The sequence below is a fragment of the Chiroxiphia lanceolata genome, chromosome 10, assembly GCF_009829145.1.
Source record: "Chiroxiphia lanceolata isolate bChiLan1 chromosome 10, bChiLan1.pri, whole genome shotgun sequence".
In the NCBI taxonomy this organism is placed as follows: Eukaryota; Metazoa; Chordata; class Aves; order Passeriformes; family Pipridae; genus Chiroxiphia; species Chiroxiphia lanceolata.
Window position 1 is genome coordinate 10,977,297 of NC_045646.1, and position 16,651 is coordinate 10,993,947.

The window sequence follows — 16,651 nt, forward strand, 5'->3', positions numbered from 1 at the left end:
GGCACAGTGGTTATTTGAAATGAAGGATATTTCTGCACCTTTGTATGGAAATGAGGAAAAGACCTCTCTTAAATCTGTGGCTATTAAAAACAGTTAACTTTTAACATTCATGTAGTGTTTTATATTATCAGAGCTCTCTTATGAATCTCAACTAAATTCTTCACAAAGCCTCTGAAACGTGTATGGCAATATCAGGCTTTTATGATCATTTCCTCGTACTCACAGAGGGAGAAAGTAACCCAGCCAGGCTCACATGGGTAACAGCCCCATGGCTTTCTCCTCCACTGGTGACAGACAGATAGCAAGGATCTGTGCCAGGCAGATAAAAAGGCTGTCTCAGAGGTGGAGAATGAGCTAATTAATCAAGTCATATGGTTTTACGAATGAGTTAGCTTTAGGGCGGTGAGGTATATACATGCTGGCCTTGAGGAACAATGCAGAGTTCTGACCTTGTCTGGATCAAGGGCTTTGGTGGGATTTAGGATGAATGTGGTCCTCTCTCTCATCTGCTGTGCATGCACTTAGAGCAAGAATATACAGTGCCTCACTGTGGCATATGTCCCAGTTTTATTTTGTTGCCAACCATGGGGAAAGGCCAGTGAGATCAGGCATGACTACTGGCATCTTGGGCTTTTCTGTTACTGTAGCATCTGTATGTTTTATGAGGAACCAGATACAAAGAATGTGGGAAATGAGGAAGAGGATAAATGTTGTTGCCCAGTGTTCAGGATTGTTCAACCAGTTTCCTTTGGTGTTCAGTCTGGGATGGTTCATTAGACATTTGGTGGCCACGTTATGCCCCATTTCATTTTAGAAGGCTGTAAAACAAACTTATTTATGAAAGGAACTGTTTTGCAGCTGGAGTCAGGCTACCTCTGTACAGTAATTCCAGCTGTTGCTGGAATGAGACAAGAAACCAGGAATGGAAACAAGCAAACATCCAAAAAAGCTGCAGCAGATATGACACCACATATATGAAGTCCATATACATAATTCATATAGGATAATATTTAAGCAGTGAGTTTGATTTATCCTATGGAGACACTTGAGTTGTAATATACAGGTTACCTTTTTGTGGTATGTATATTGGACCAGAGTGATGTCAGTATAGCTGTATTGACTTTGGAGCAACTGTTGATTTAGTAACAGCTGGGAGTAAAGATCAGGGGCTAACATAGTACTTGTCATCTGAGGTTCTCAAGGAACAATTAGGAGACTGAGTAAAACATAGAGTAGCCTCTTCTATTCTCTATTCTATTCCTATATTCTTCTATTCTATTATTTCCTGCCTGCCTAAAATAATTATACATTGAACCTGTTTCTGATGCTACAGTGACTTTATGGTTAGCTCTAGGGGAATCGACACCTTGTATCTGCTGGTATGTAGGAGAGCTTGGTCTGCTGTTTACTAGCCTTAACATTTTTTGATACTTTCTTTCATGAGACATTGCTTCTGAGGAAACAGAGATTTTACTTCCCATATTAAACGATATCCATGTGTGAGTTCTTGTAAGTAAGAGGGAAGAGGAATGCTGTAACACAACAGCTCTAGTAAATGACAGCCTGCAGTGGATATGCAGCCATTCCAGGGGGGATTGCTATGGCATTCAGAGTGGTCTGTGACTGATTGGGGTTGTTTCTGAGCAGACACCACCAGTGATGTGAGATTCATCAGAAAGGACTGTTGGCAGTATAGGTAGAGAGCAAAGGTAGTTATCAGAATGGGTTGGTTGTAAACTCGCATCCTCACAGATATGAAGCAGAAAGAATGTTGAAAACTTGGCCCATTTTTACAGATATATATTTCCTCGTAAGCTTTCTTTCCAAGCCCCCTACTCCTAATTTTTCCCATAAGGATTTCTCTGAATCTCACATCCTATTTTTCTTGGAGAGAGATTTTTTTCCTGGTTCTCTTACGCTCTACACAAGTGGCAGCCACTCACTCCTCCTCAGTGATGAATATATATAAGGTTCAGTATACAGCATCCAGAGCATTGTGATGACAGTGAGCAAGGCAGCTACACTGAGCTTTTGCTGATGAGAGTTTACTGCTCATGGTTTCATATCAGCTCATATCTGCCTCAGCTGTTCTGCAGATGCCTTTCTTCCCCAACACTGATTTTGCACTTGACTTGCAGGAGACTGCAGTTCCTCGGCAAAGGTGTGTAGCTTTCCTCAGACCTGTGTGATTGCCACTGGGTAGGTTTAGATTGGCAGGAGCCCAAGAGACTTGAGTGCTGGGAGAACCATGAGTACTCATAAATCATGGGACTACAAGAATGAATATAAAAACCTACCTGAGAAAAAGAAGCAACTTGGCAATTGCTGGCGTACGTTTAGTCTGAGTTTTGCTGTGGGATATTAACACTCAGATGCACGCACATGTACGCAGGCAAATATAAGCTGTGTAATAGTGCTTCTAGAGCTCTACCCATGTTCTTAGGGTTGGCTGATCAGTCATGATCTCTGCTTTTTTGTGCCTCCTGTCCATGACGTTTGAATTGCTAAGGCTGAGGACTGCAACTTACAGCCTTCAGCCGAACATGTGCAATGAGTTGTTTTCAACCAAAACATGATTATTTAAATGGACTAATTTCAACCTTTATCACACCCTGATCAGAGAATTTGCCAGCTTGGTTTGACAGCTTGGACCCTGTATTACCTTCCTTTCCCCTGGGAGTTACTGTGAGTGACCTGTTCCACACTGATTTCCCCCATCAACCTGCTTGCCCCAGGCATGTGTGATTCAGGTGGCTCAACCTCCTTTCATAGGAACTCTGGTGGGATCACTAAATCTGCCCCAAAGGGAAGAAGTCTGGAGACTACTGTGTGCAAGCAGTGAAGGACCCTAAGAATGCCTCTGAATAGGCGGCACTCATCATACAGATGTGAAAACCAAACTTTGTTTGGGTTAATTAACATGCCCAAGTCCAAAGTGAAAGTGGTGTTGAAGAGGGGAAGTGAACGCAGAGGTTTTGCCATGCAGTGGTCTGTGCTTCCCCTGAAAAGGGGAAGTTGTAGTGGCACCTGTAAGGTCTGAGGGGTTTCTGTGAGGCCATCCAAACCGCCAAATCCAAGTTTCAATGAGTCTCTCAGTTTTCCTTTGTTCCTGCTTCACTGTATTGTCAAGAGAAGCTCTGATGGAAAGGGCTGTGTCTGGGTGTCCTCCTGGGAGCTGCTGGGCACCACTGCTAAGCCTAGGCCAGGAGCTGAAGTTGGGATGTCTTTCAAGTGATGCTGCAGAATGACATGGCCTCTCTGGCCGAGATGCACAGGCACGGGGCAGTGAGCAGAGCAAACACGGGTGGGTTTGAGTGTGTGTGTGTTTGCACATCAGAGCACAGCTGCCTTGTCTTCTTGTTTCAGAGCACAAGGGAAAGGGGACAGCCAGCAGTCACAGCTGCCTTTAGTAAAATGTTATCTCAATTAATCCTTTGGTTGTCTTGTTTATTAGGAGATAGCACTGTCCACACAGCATGTAAGTTTATCCCCTACCTTGTCTCAGTCCAAAAGCTGAGACAGCCTGACAACACAGCAAGCCCAAAATTCCTCCTGTGGATGACACTAACAGAGCAAACCTCAAGAAAAGCTTTCAGTGTAGCTGAAGGCATAGTCAGTCCTGCTTGTTTGATCTCTCTGTTTTCACTCTCTTGCCACCACAACACACATTAGTGCTTGCTGATTCATGAATGCACCCTCTCAATCTACATTTCTCTTGTATCTTCTAAGAAACAAGAAGGAATTTGTACAACTTCTGTTGGAAGCACGGAGCACCTTGCAGAGCTGACCTTCAGCATTTCCTTCCCTCATTGTTCTTGTTTTAACATGAATAGGTTTTAACCTAAAGGTGACGGGTCAACACCAGGGCCAGGCTTCCATCATGTTTGATGCTCTGTTGATCCAGCAGTATTTGTCTTGGTTATTTTTTTGTAGCAGTGAGTTACAGAAGTTCATTGCTGTTTCTTTTCCTTTGTCCTCATCACCCTGATCAGTAGCAGCAGTAGTCCTTTTTTGTTGGTTTTTTTTTTCCCCAAACCAAGATGTTAGACTCACCAGTTTCTGCAATCTTGTCTTGTGGAAGGCCATTGCATGTATCCATTTCTCTTCTTACCAGTGTCATTTGCAAATCTGCTGGTACCATGTATACAGATCAGCCTCTTGAGAGACCTGCTAATTTTCCCACCAGTGCATGAGCTGTTTTGGTCCCAGTATTGGAGAGTTTTCTGTTGTCATTCAGTATCTAGAGAGCTGCTCACCATTGAGCACCTTTGTTCACTTCTGGTGGGACACTGGCACCTGTTGAGCTGGGGCCCTTGATCTGTGTGTATTTGACATATCGTTTGCTTTTGTCATGCCATATGTCTTCTAATTACACTGTCCTGGAGGGATGCCAGCAGGAAAAGGACAAGACATACAGCACAATATGCAATGGCATGAAGAGGTTTTACTGGTGTGTGAGGAAAGATTTTATCCAGGCCTTTTAGCAAATGTTTTGATATTCACAGGAAAGTGAATATCGAAGTGCTCTCCTTGTTCTCAGAGAGCCAGGGCCCAGCTCCAAGCAGTTTGGAATAGCCTTCTCAGCCTTTCACATGAAACTCTGCATGTTGTGAACACATGGCTGTTTTCACATAGGTCCTCCCTCTATAGGAGTGGTGTCCTTGATGCCACAAAGCACTTACTGATCCTGCAAAAAGCTCTCTGACCCACTGAGACAAATTCACCTTTGAAAATGCAACTAGTGTAGTGTGATGACTCAGAAACATCAAGGGATTTTTTTTTTATTTGTTTGTTTTCAACCACAAATGGTTCTGTTTGAGATTTGCCTAGGGTCAAGCTGCAAACTATAGAGCCAAATTTTGACTGTGCTGATGTTTGGAGCTTAGCTCATTATAGGAAAGCCAGTTCTTAATTGGGATACATAATCAGATTTGAATTTCACCTCAGAGCCAAGAACTGATCTGTAACTTCTACAGTTCTGCATTTTCTGTAAAGTATGTCTTTATAGTCAGTGTAACACTGCCACATGAGTGGTAAAAAAGCAAGTCCCAAAAGTAAACACAGTAAAATAGGAAAGCTGCGGACAGGATTTATGTCATCAAAGTCTCCCTAAATATTTTCAACGATTATCATTTGTCTAACATTGTCACCATCTTTTTTGTTTGTTTGCTTTTTGTTTTTCTTAATTGACTTTATATAGATTTCATTTAGTGTGAACTACGCACCATGTTTTACTGGTATTGTATGTCAGGGAAAAATGTGCATCTGATTTGGAGGGAAATCCTGTTCAGGCTTGAAGATAAAGCAAGATTTGTGTAGTAGGTGAAAATCAGGTTTGTTTTCATCCTTTGTTTTAGTATGAATATAGTATTTATGCGGGGAGAGTTGATGCTTGTTCCTAGTGCAAAACAAGTTGTTGATCCTCCTAAACTGAGTGAAAGTAGCTGACAATCCCAGGGAGAAGTAAAGAAGGATTTTTTTGGGGTGTGTCCAATCTCAGGCTGGGGAATGTAACTTTTGCTTTTTGTATCTTCACATGTGATGTTGCCAAAATTTCTAACATGCTCACAGTGCTCTGTCTTCATTACTGCTTTGCTTTTTTTGACTTGTGATCATCTCAGCTTCATTAATAACAACTAACCCCTTTCATCACTCTCTCTCTCTGTTTATTTAGAGATTGACCTTTTGAGTGTTTGCACTAACAGTTTCTCTTTGTGAATTGTTCAGCCACAGAAATAAGTTCCAAGAAAGGGAATGTTATTTTTCTCTTGCATACTTGCAGCATTCAGAAGATGTGCCTGTGCACCTGCTTTTCAAAAGAAGCACACCCAGCTGCTCTTGCCTGTTTTGGGATGCCCAGAGCTGAGGAGATGATGCCCTATAATGAATGTTAACGATTGTGATTTGGCCTGGAGGGGTGGCATTAGGATGTATTGACAGCAGTGATCACAAGGGGGTCAAGCAGTTTGTTTTGCATCCCCTTTGAAAAGTCTCATCTCTCGGATGTGTTACTGAACACAGTTTCTCTGGAGATATACACGTATGAACAGCATTTTCTACTGTTTGTAGGGCTGGCTATGAGACAGATCCTGCAGAACCTGCAGCATTTAGAAGGACAAGGCAAATACAGTCTCTTTATTTCCTTACAGCACCTAAGATGCAAATAAAAGGCAGAAAGATCTTGCATATGGAAGAGCCTGCCCATTTCCAGTTTTCTCTGATCCTTGGCTCCAGATAGAAATGAAGTGTACATATGTTAACAGGACAGCAAGGCCTTGGTCCAGCAATCATTCTAGAGGTGAATATGTTGCCCTCTGAACCATTGATAAAATTTCCTGTATGAAGAGGAGAAGGCAGAAAGCTTCAGCAGGAAAAAGCAATAACTCTGACCAAAGCAGAGGAACAATCACACAAAAAGCACAGAAACCCTGTTTGCTCCAGAGCAAATCAAAGCGGAATAGAAGACCTAGAGAAAGCAGGACACTAAGGATTGATGTCTGCTGCAAACAAGTGCAGCTTTGGGATGGTTATGGACTTGATGATCTCAGAGGTCTTTTCCAACCCAGTTGATTCTATGATTCTGTGATTGCACAGGACAGTGCTTAGGAACCCCTGTGCTCCAAATTTAGGCTAGAGTGACTCTGAAGGCTTTTGACAGAGCTCTAGCATGCATCTCTTCTGCTAAGTGTGAGAGAAACAAGAAACCACAGGGAAATGACTGCAAACCTTGTCAAAAGCTTTGAGTAATCTTCCTGACTTTTACTTTTCCATACTTGACATTGTTATTCCTAAATCTGTTACACTACAAAACACAGCACATGTGCAAGCTGCTGAGTTGCTGTTTAATGAAGCGTAGTTTCCTATTGCCTGCGAGACAGTTTTTACAGACATGAGGTTTGCACTTCGGTTTGGCTACTAGAGCCGAGCCGTGAGCTCAAGAGACTACTGTAGTCTCAAGTGAGGGACAATCCTTCTGTTACTTCAGCACCTCATTTAGCAACCTTGTTGAATTATCTAAGACTAACTAGATGAAAGCCATGGTCAGATTTCACCTCTTCAGTCCCAAGAAGAACTGTGAGAAGTTAGTTTTTGTGGTATGTGGTGTCACCATTCAGCTGCACTGTCACCTGCGCTGTTGTAACCACATGGTGCAGGAGAAAGCAATGCATTAAAAGGAAAAAATATGCTGCTCCCGTCTCAGTCATTTCAGGCCCAAAGCCTTGTCTGGCCATGTCCTCTGGTGCATAACAACTTTCACTGGCTGTGGGCTCTGGCATCTGCCTCACAATCAGGTTTCTCAACATTCAGTCTGTTGATTAAGAGCCCTGTTTTGTTTAAATCCTATAGGATTTGTAACTGGTCAGGTTACTCATGCTGAAATATGTGAGTGCTCTGCATTGCAGGGCCCTGGGTCCATCTGCAAGAGTCAGTAACCTCCTGGGTGTCACTTGCCCAATCCCTGAACCTTGACATGTCCAGGGTATTCTTCGGCCAGTAGCTCATCCTGGTGCCTATTTCCCAGTATCTCTGGGTTAGCCTGTAAGCCTGTTGTTCATTTTATTCCTTCCCCTTAATTCATTAACTCTGAGGCTATCCAAATGTCACTGTTTAAGCCAAAATCAGCACACCAAAGCATACTGTCTTTGGTCTTGATTACAGTAGTTTTGGCTTTGCTCACCGCGTTTATACAGACTTTTCCTTCCTGGTTATCTGACTGTAGCTTGCACACCCAGGATCTATTATTTATTCACTTGTCTGCAGCTTCATTTGCTTCTTTGCTGTGATCCTCACACTCCTCCATTTTATCACCACCTCTGTTCAGATGTCTGGGTGGACTCTCATGACTGGGACTAGGATTACTACTGGTTGGCCCTAGGTCAATCTTCAGGCTCATACATTCACCACCCCCTTTTGTCCCTGGTGAGAATCCATCACTCCCTCCATGTTGCTGCTGTTCTACACTGACAGAGTTTGGTGTAAACTGAGCAAATTAAGCAGAAGGATTCACACCCAGTGGATTTCTTTGGGTTTCAGGTCATGTTATGGGGACAGACTGAACCATTTAGCACCCAATATGCCACTCGTGCTGAAAGCAGAATTTCACAGTGTGGTCACCACCCTAACTCTTCTCCATCACAAGACAACAACTCTATAATACAGCATCCAAGCTGGGCAGCCTCTGCCCTCCTTGCTTTTTGGTGGCATTACAAAAAGAGTGCCTTGGAGGTGGCAGTTCTGGTAGACCAACTTCGTGGATCTGTGACCTTTGTTAGGGACAGGGCATCATTTCCTGCTTGTGTTCTGCAGCACTGGGGAGCATGTAGCAAATGGGGTGATGCTTACCAACAGTTTTAGGGAACATGGTAGGGACTCAGTGACTGTGTGGAAAGAAGCATGGAGAGGAATAAGGAAAATCGTTACTGAGAGTGGAATCTAACTAATAAGTCTCTGCAGCTGTCTCCCCTTTCTGGCTTAATTTTCCTCTTAATTTCCAGCATGGAGAGCAGCAGGGAATGCTAAAAGTCTTTCCTGCTGGCAGAGAGGAGCAGTTTGAATGTCTCTCTGCCAAAAATGTAGAAGCCACATGCCTTGATGTCACCCAAGATGCCTCAGTTCATTGACTCTTAGAAGGGATGGAGACTGTCTCTTCCCATTCCCATCACCAAAGTAGGATTGAGAGCAGCTCCCAGACACTTCTCCTGGCAAAGGCCATTTCTGGTTGGGAGTCCTGGTGTTGCTACCAAATACCTGCTGGCTCCTGACCTGAATTCCTGCTGGTGTGGTGCTGTGAGGGTGCCCAGGCTTAGCCAGGACTGACAAGATGTTTCCTCCATGCCAAGTTTGGTGTTAACAGAGATGCAGGCCTGGCATGGGGACGGTGAGCAGACAGGCTTTTAGTAGACTTGAGCGGGTTTGAAACCTGAGATGCCTTGTCTCCTTTGTTCCCCAAAAGAGGGAAATCTTCAGTTTTGTTGCCAAATCACGATTATTTTTTTTCTACAATATAAAATTAAGGCCTCAAGCCCCAGTTTTGCAAACACAAGTTAGCAGCTGATCTTTCTCATTAGAAATAACTGTGCAGTGAGAGTGTGATACTGCAGCTGTAACACATTGATCACTCTTCTTTTTCTTTCCTTTGAGGCCAGATTTTTCTTTCTGGCACCCAGAATTAGATTTATACATCTCTATTTGGCTACTAAAGAAGCAGCCCAAGGTATGATTTTCCATAGCACAATGCCTTTGACTTCAGTAGGGGCTGAAGGGATGCAGCAGTTCAAAAAAGGTGACCTCTCATTTAGTGTTTACAGATGCATTTCAAAGCTTGACTTCAGGCATGTGAATTTGAAAATGTTTGACCTGAAGTCCTTTTCCCCTTTTGGTTTATTGCCAGCTCTTATCTGGTCGTTACTGTAGCAGGTCACCACATTATCCCTTAGCAGCAGCTATCAGTAAGTGTCAATTCCCAGCAAATGAATTCAGCAACTTGACAATTTTTTTTTTTAATGACTATTTAAAAGATGACAAAAATCATAAATCTTCCAGGCTTGTCACTGAGGGTTTTTATTGAGTTTGTTGATGAAACAACTTCACAGCTCAGCTGAAGAGGAACTGCAGGGTTTGAAGAAGCAAAAGGCTTTTGATAGTGTGCAGTAGTCCAAGAAATTGAAGATAAAAACCAACTTGCTGGCAGTTTTTCCCTATTCCTTCTTCCTAGTCAGAGCATGAACTTCTCTTCACACCCCTGGGAGAGGCAGAGCATTTTCCAGTCCCTCTGGAAAATCCCTCTACATGGCCAACCACCATGTAGAGCAAGGGGATGTTTTTAACCTTGGGCATTAGAGAAAGGGAATTAAGACCCAGAGGGCAGCAGTTGAGGTGAGCATGAGCTCCCTGAGTGCAGCAGTGTTTCCTTCTCTCCTTCACATCTTGCAGTGGAAAGTTCCATTGCAATGTTGTTGTTTTACCGTTAAAAATTTTATTTGCTGAGGAAAGTTTGAATCTTGTGGACATTTTGATAACAGCCAATAAACTCCCCTCTATAAATCTGTTTGGTGAACTCCCTGGTTGCCATTTGTATTCTCATCCACTGTGCAGGCCAGTGACTCTCATTGACACTTTATTTTTCAGTCAGTGAACTTACTAGCAGAGTTTATGGAGTAATTGCAGCATTATGCAACAAGTGGAAAGGTTTACAGCTTTGTGTAGAAGGAAGATATAATTGTGACAACTAATATAACTGCTTTAGCTACCACTCTGACACCAGGTTGCTCCTTAAAATTCCAAGTTGGATTGAATAGTATCTAAAAAGTGTGTCTCTGTTTAACAGAGAGGAATGGATTTTAGCTGGTTTTTTAGTTGTTGGAATTATTTTAGGTATCATTCTCTATTTCTTGAAAAGCAGGGATTTGCTTATCCTCCAAGCTTTGGCAGACTGCTGTTTCTGAAAAGTGGGGCTCAGTGGTTCTGTGATTGTATATTTATCAGTCAAAGTTAAGTTAAATGTAATATTAATAGCTTTTGTTATAACAATAGTTATGTGGTGTATCTTGTTCCACTGTTCATTCAGTGGAACAGTCACTCTTGCATTACCCCTCAAAAAACCCCCATTCTCCAGAGATAAAATCAGACTGTGAGGTAAATCCGACACTAGGTTGAGCTGGTCTCTGAAGAGAAATTATGGTTTGAAAATCTGGCCTTGGCTAAACTCCCACTGACTCTGGCTGAGCCAGAATTTCACCTATGATACAGTAAGAACCAATTTTTTTTCCTTATGTGACATTGAGTCACATCAGAGGTCCTTTAACAGTCCTTGTATTTTTCAGTCTTCCTGCAAATTACATTCTCATACTCGACCAGAGCTTCCATAAAACATGCATGCCCTTAGTCAAAAAACTAGCAGCACCAAATTGTGTTATGTCTTAGTACAGAGTACACAGCTATCCTTTGCTTTTTCCCATGCTATTTTAGACGATCACAGCTCCAGTGGCTGAATACTCTTGTCCTCTGAGATGAGTTTAGGAATGCAGGCCCAAGATGGAATTTCCTGCATTAGGCACTAAGACAAGTGACTCCATCTTCTAAATGCTGTTGTTGTAGCACTTTCAGTTTGCTTCATTGAGCTGCCCAGATTCAAGACCTAGATGCTTTATAGGTGTCTGTGTGTTTGTATAGCTATGCTATCTTTGTGTATATTGTATGTATTGTACGTATGTATACTATATACCTGGGGTTATATTTTTGAAAAATCTTGGTTTTGTTCTCTCAGTAACTTCTTTCTGCTGGTACCCAAAGCAGAGCATGGAGAGGATACGTTAAAAAGACTGAGGCTGAAGGAGTGCAAATGAGATGTTGCAAGTATGCCCAAGGGAAAGAAGTAACAGTAATATAAGTTTAGTGCAAAGAATTTCAAAATGTTGACCACTGGTGCATCAGGCCTAAAGTCCTTACTGCACTTGAAAGTGGTTTTGGTATTGCCAGTTCCTCAGTTGGATTTCTTTTAAACTACCAAGCAAAACTACAAAGCCTTTTCTGTGTAATTGCTAGAGGGTCTCTGAAAACTAATTTCCACAGCAGAGTGCAGTGAACTATGACACTTGGCCTGAGAGCTGCAGTAGGTTGCTGTCCTGTATGTGGAGCAGCACAGAGCAGCACAGCGCAGACTGCTCGCCTGTGCTGGCTATCAGCCACGATAACAACAATGTGTTCTGCAAATATCTCTCTAGTCATGCATATTTTAAAATGCCATTTAAATAACTGAAGGCTTAATGCTAAACTTCCAAACTTTTAATGTTGTTTACACGATATACAAATCAGACCTATTTTGACGAGCCCAGAACCTTTGTCAGGTGCAGTTACGAGCTTGTTCTGTAACAGCACCGGACTTTCAGGAATTGCGATAAATAAATTAATGAAATTAAAGGCCCTGTGGTGAACTTCAACCACGGCAATGGATCCACTGGAGGCTGTCTGCCTGCTGAAGAACACCACTCCGTCTTCTCTGATGAATCACCAAGTTGCGTGCGGTATTAATAAACATGAGCCAGAGAGCAAAAAGGATGTTATTTAGATGTAATGAACTCCTGAACTGACTGGAGAACTGTGACATGCTGACAAGGTGTCATCGACTACAAAGCAAGACAGGCCCCCTCACCTCTGAAGCCCAGTGATAGGTATCACAAAGCCACTGTTATCTGAACCATTATCTATGGGGCCAACTGTGCATGGTTGCCCCATTAACATTTAATGTGCGAGGAGACGAAGCTGTGAATGCTTAAAAGTCTCCCAGTGGCTAAACTGCAAAGCTTTTATATTTTCTTTAATTGAAGACTTAGCACAGAGGCATGTGTGCACATGTAATCTGCAGCCTGGAGATCTCAAGCTGTTAGATAAATGAAATATTTCAGTGACAACTTTTTGGGTTTTGTCACTGGATACTGTTAGCCTTTAGTAAATTAGGAATAAATACTTGCAAAGGGAGTTTCATTTTTCTGTAGCACTATTTTCTGGTGGCAGCTGGACAGATAATGCAGCCACTAAGTGGAACTTCTTTATAAAGAAGTGGAAGTACAAGCTCTTCTGAGGCTTGCAGGCAAACCCCTACAGCTTCATAGCAGTAGTCAGCAGTATTTCAAGCAGTGAGAAGATAATGGTCACTCTGAAATGTAAGAAATGGATTTGGATGGCGGATTTCAAAACCAAGCACTGTTCTGACAGTTGTGACCATCTGATTGCAGCAATCATGCTGAAGGAAGACCTGAGTCATAGTCACACTTGAAGCCTTTGTGCATCACTTTGGTTTTAAAAAAATGGTTTTAAAGCAGAGGTTAACTAATCTGCACCTGCCTGCTGCAGGAATTGCTAAAAAAGGTGTAGGGTGGATGTGAACCAGGCATCTTGTGGGCAGGAGACTGATTCTTTCACCTTACAGACACTTACAGACCTTTCCCCTCTTGCAGTTCAGTGAATGTGGTTGTCTCTAATAGTCTTCTGCCCACCTTGAAAACAGCGAGCTGCTGAGATTGTCACAGGGTGTTCAGTAGTTTTTTAAAAGCCTAATTCCTCAATTTGTTGCGTCAGGCAGCAAGATGTGTCAGTGTCTTCAGCAAATGTTGGTTTAGGTTTCTGATGTGATTTAAGGTACTGTGAACTGCTAATTAACTTATTTTTTAGTCTGTCCTCCTTTTTTTGTGAGCCCAGATGTTCTGCTTAAGCCCAAAGAAGGGGAAAGTGAACCTGACCAGTGTATCTGTAGGTGAGACTTGCAAAAAAAGTAATGCAAACTGCAGAAATGGAGAGAAGTCTCAGAAGTCAGCTATGTCTTTGGTCTTTGTCATGCATCCCTTCAACATGGACAAGTCTTTAAATGTATGCCTTTTCTAAAATGCCCCGTTTCTGTTTCCCCCTTTGTAATGGCACCTGCTTGACGCTTCTGTCCACTTGACCTGAGCTGAGCTGCAGCTGTGGAGCTCAGCTGGTTTGTGAATTAATAACAGGAACAAAACCTGATAAAGGAAGAGAGATGAGAAGATGCAGCCAGAGGAGCTCCGTGGTTCACATTCCACCACTGCTGCTGCCACAGCTCTTTCAGCATTGGACAGAGCTCTACAAGGCTTCCAGAGGTGTGCAGTCCTGGGCCGTCCTTCCTGAACTCCGAAGGTTTTGCCACATTAGCAACATCAGCAAAAGGCCATAAGAAGCTCAGTACCTTCCTTGGGCAGAAGCTTTCATGGAATTTGGTTTTGGCTAGATGGGGGTTGTATGTGCTTCTTTGATGGTATTTCAGATAACCTAGTGGAAACTTAAATATTCACTTATAAACCAGTATAAAAATAATACTGCCCATCTGTTTAACTAGTCTTGGTCTGTCTTTTAACAGTTCACTAACCATCTGTTACTGTGGTGTAGAGATAGACATTGTGAATCCACTTGACTGTATGGATTTCAGACTTCAGTTTATTTTTGGTTGCTGGTACATATGGACCATGTTCTGTTACTCTCCGTGTGTTTGTTCACAGGGACTTCTCAGCGCAAATTTCCCTGGGAGGTGTGTTTCAGAATGGGGGAAGAAGGGCACAAAAAGCAATTAATTTTCTACTTCAACAATCATAAATAGTTTCTAATTTGGATCCCATCTCACTCTCTTTTCCCCCAGCAAGCTGTGTGGATGGGTGAAGCAGCCAGGGGAGAGCAGCAACCCAGATGTGAGCTTTCTGATTAATGAAGTCACTGTCTCAGGCATGCATAGTAAAACTCAGACAAAGTGAATCATTTCAGAGTTCTCTTACCAGTGTTTCTCCTCTCTCACCTTTTCCACTTGGTTAAAGGTTGGGCAGGGTGTCCAGGCACACCCCCCCTGCCTCAGTGCTCCTTAGTCTCCATATCCAACCAATGCTGTAAGTTAGAACTGCACTTGGCTGGCTGGATGCATTTGCAGGACCTGCTTGTGAGACATAGTCTTATTTTTATCAATTATGCTGTTGTTTTCATTAGTGATGCTTTTAGTAGCCTGAGTCAGAGTAGTCTCTGCACCAGGCAAAGATTAGGGAAAAGTGTCTTCTTTCCAGGAGCAAGCAACGTTATGAAAGGGAGCTGGTGTTTTGTTGGGCTTCTTCGTGCTGCAGCTCACCATTTGTTGCCACATCTGTGGTATGTGGCTGTTTTATTGACCATTATTGAGTTCAGTCTTAGTGAAGCGTGTTGGAAGACAGTTTTTCTTAAGATCGTAATGTTGTTCCTTGTGGACAGCTTCCCAGCAGGGGCTTCATGGTTCAATGGAGCTGGAAGGGTGCTGTGTGCCAGAACTGGCTTTTCTTCCTCCTTCTGTTTTACAACAAAGTAAAAATTCATGTCTGTAGTACTCTTGTCTTTGGGTGGCATGAGGTGGAAGTGAAACTTCCTCTGCCTAACCAGGTATGAGCCAGGCAGCTGCTATGTGATTAAGTTAAATGTTGACACAGTCTCCATTCCGTTGATGGAAGAGCTTTAGAATGGCTGTGAAGGTGACTCAGGAACATTCCAGGCATTGGTCTGTACTTGTTCCTATAGCTCATGAAAATGCTTTCTAAGTTAGCCTAGTTAGACAAACAGCAGCATTCATTCAGGCATCACCTAGCACTCCAAAAGAATCAAGTTCAGCTCTAGATCAGTTATAAGCCATCACAACTCCTCTTGTCAGGAAATCCTTCTAGCACACACAAGTGCTATGGGGGAAAATACAGCCACGGTAAACATTGCACTGGGCAATGCAACATGAATATGCAGATGGAGCAGTGTCTCAGCAAATGGCAGTTTCCAGACTAGGGAAGCATTTCAGGATCCCACCAGGACCCACAGTATTACTGGTTGGTGAGCAAATGGAGTGGTCTGCTATGCAACATGGAGAAGCAACGAAATCCCTCTCATTGGGAACCAATAGCACTTCTGTGGGTGTGACTAAACAGGATTATGGTTCTGCATTAGTTATCAGCTAATTACCCCCTTGTTTTTAGACAAGGCCCACTTTATAAAAATCAGGTGAAAGGATTTCTTGCACATATTACTTACCAAAGCTTTGTTAACACCTCATCACCTTTAATCTCTCACCATTCTTATTTGTATTTAGTAATCTTTCTGAATTAACAGTGGTGTGACCCATTCTCCACTGAGGCCAGACTGCCAGCTTATAGAAATTACTGAAATGAGGCGCCAAAGTAATGTAAGGACAAATGCCTCCCCGTACAGATTGGCATGAACACTGGAGGCAGCATTTGAGCGTAATATTGACTAATTATTTAACCATGAGTGGCAGCTTTGAACATTGTGTTCTTTTTGCTTCGCTTCCCGCATTTACTGTGAATCCTAATTACGAAGGGAACAAGTATTTCTTCTCAGGTCGCTGAGAACACAGCAGCCAGCTTTGGGAAAGTGCATGGGATGCAAAGTGGAGGCAGCCGTGAACTGTGCATCATCTAGTTCTCATACTAGAGCTAGTACTAGCGTGCTAGGACTAGTACTCATTGAGCAGAGAGAGCAGGTGTTGGCGGGGATCTGATCTGAAAATTCAAAAACTTCTGATAAGAGAGAAAATAGATAGTGGACTAAAAATGCATAGTTTGAAATGAGGCATTTAGCAACGTGATTTTTTTCCCCTCCCTTTGCAGAGGGCTTGGATTTTTAATGATGGTTCCTTCTGCGATGTTAACAAGAAGCGTCCCCAGTTGAATGCTTTTCAGTAGGGTCATGTGTATGAAGAAATATGTTCATATTTCTATGAAAAAGAAGAATGTAAGCTTTGGTATTTTCTTTGTGTGCAAAATATCTCTGCCACAGATGGAAACCTTTTTGTGTATGTACAACAAATAGCTGGATCCCGGAATGACAGGAGACAACAGTTAGTTGCTTGAGAAGGCAGATGGTCATCTTATTCTTTCCCTTGCCACTGTCTCTTGGTTTCTTAACCCATGAGGTAAAAAATACTCCCAAAGAGCTGAACCAATAAACATGACAGTAGGTGAGAATTAATGTTTAGGTGCCGTACTGAAATTTGTGTTACCCTGAGCAATTAGACATATAGAGTCTGATCTTATTTGGTCTGCAGCCCCTTGAAAAAAGGACTGTCACTTCAAATGTGTTTGTGTACAGCCAAGTCAGACTCAGGACGTGGACCTCAGTG

The 16,651-nt window shown here is 42.7% G+C and overlaps 1 protein-coding gene across 6 annotated transcripts in view; it reads left to right on the forward strand.

Annotated features, from left to right (window-relative positions):
• Nucleotides 1–16,651, forward strand: part of LPP (LIM domain containing preferred translocation partner in lipoma) — a 327,367-nt gene that overhangs the window by 216,886 nt on the left and 93,830 nt on the right. The gene's annotated exons all lie outside the window — the stretch shown is intronic.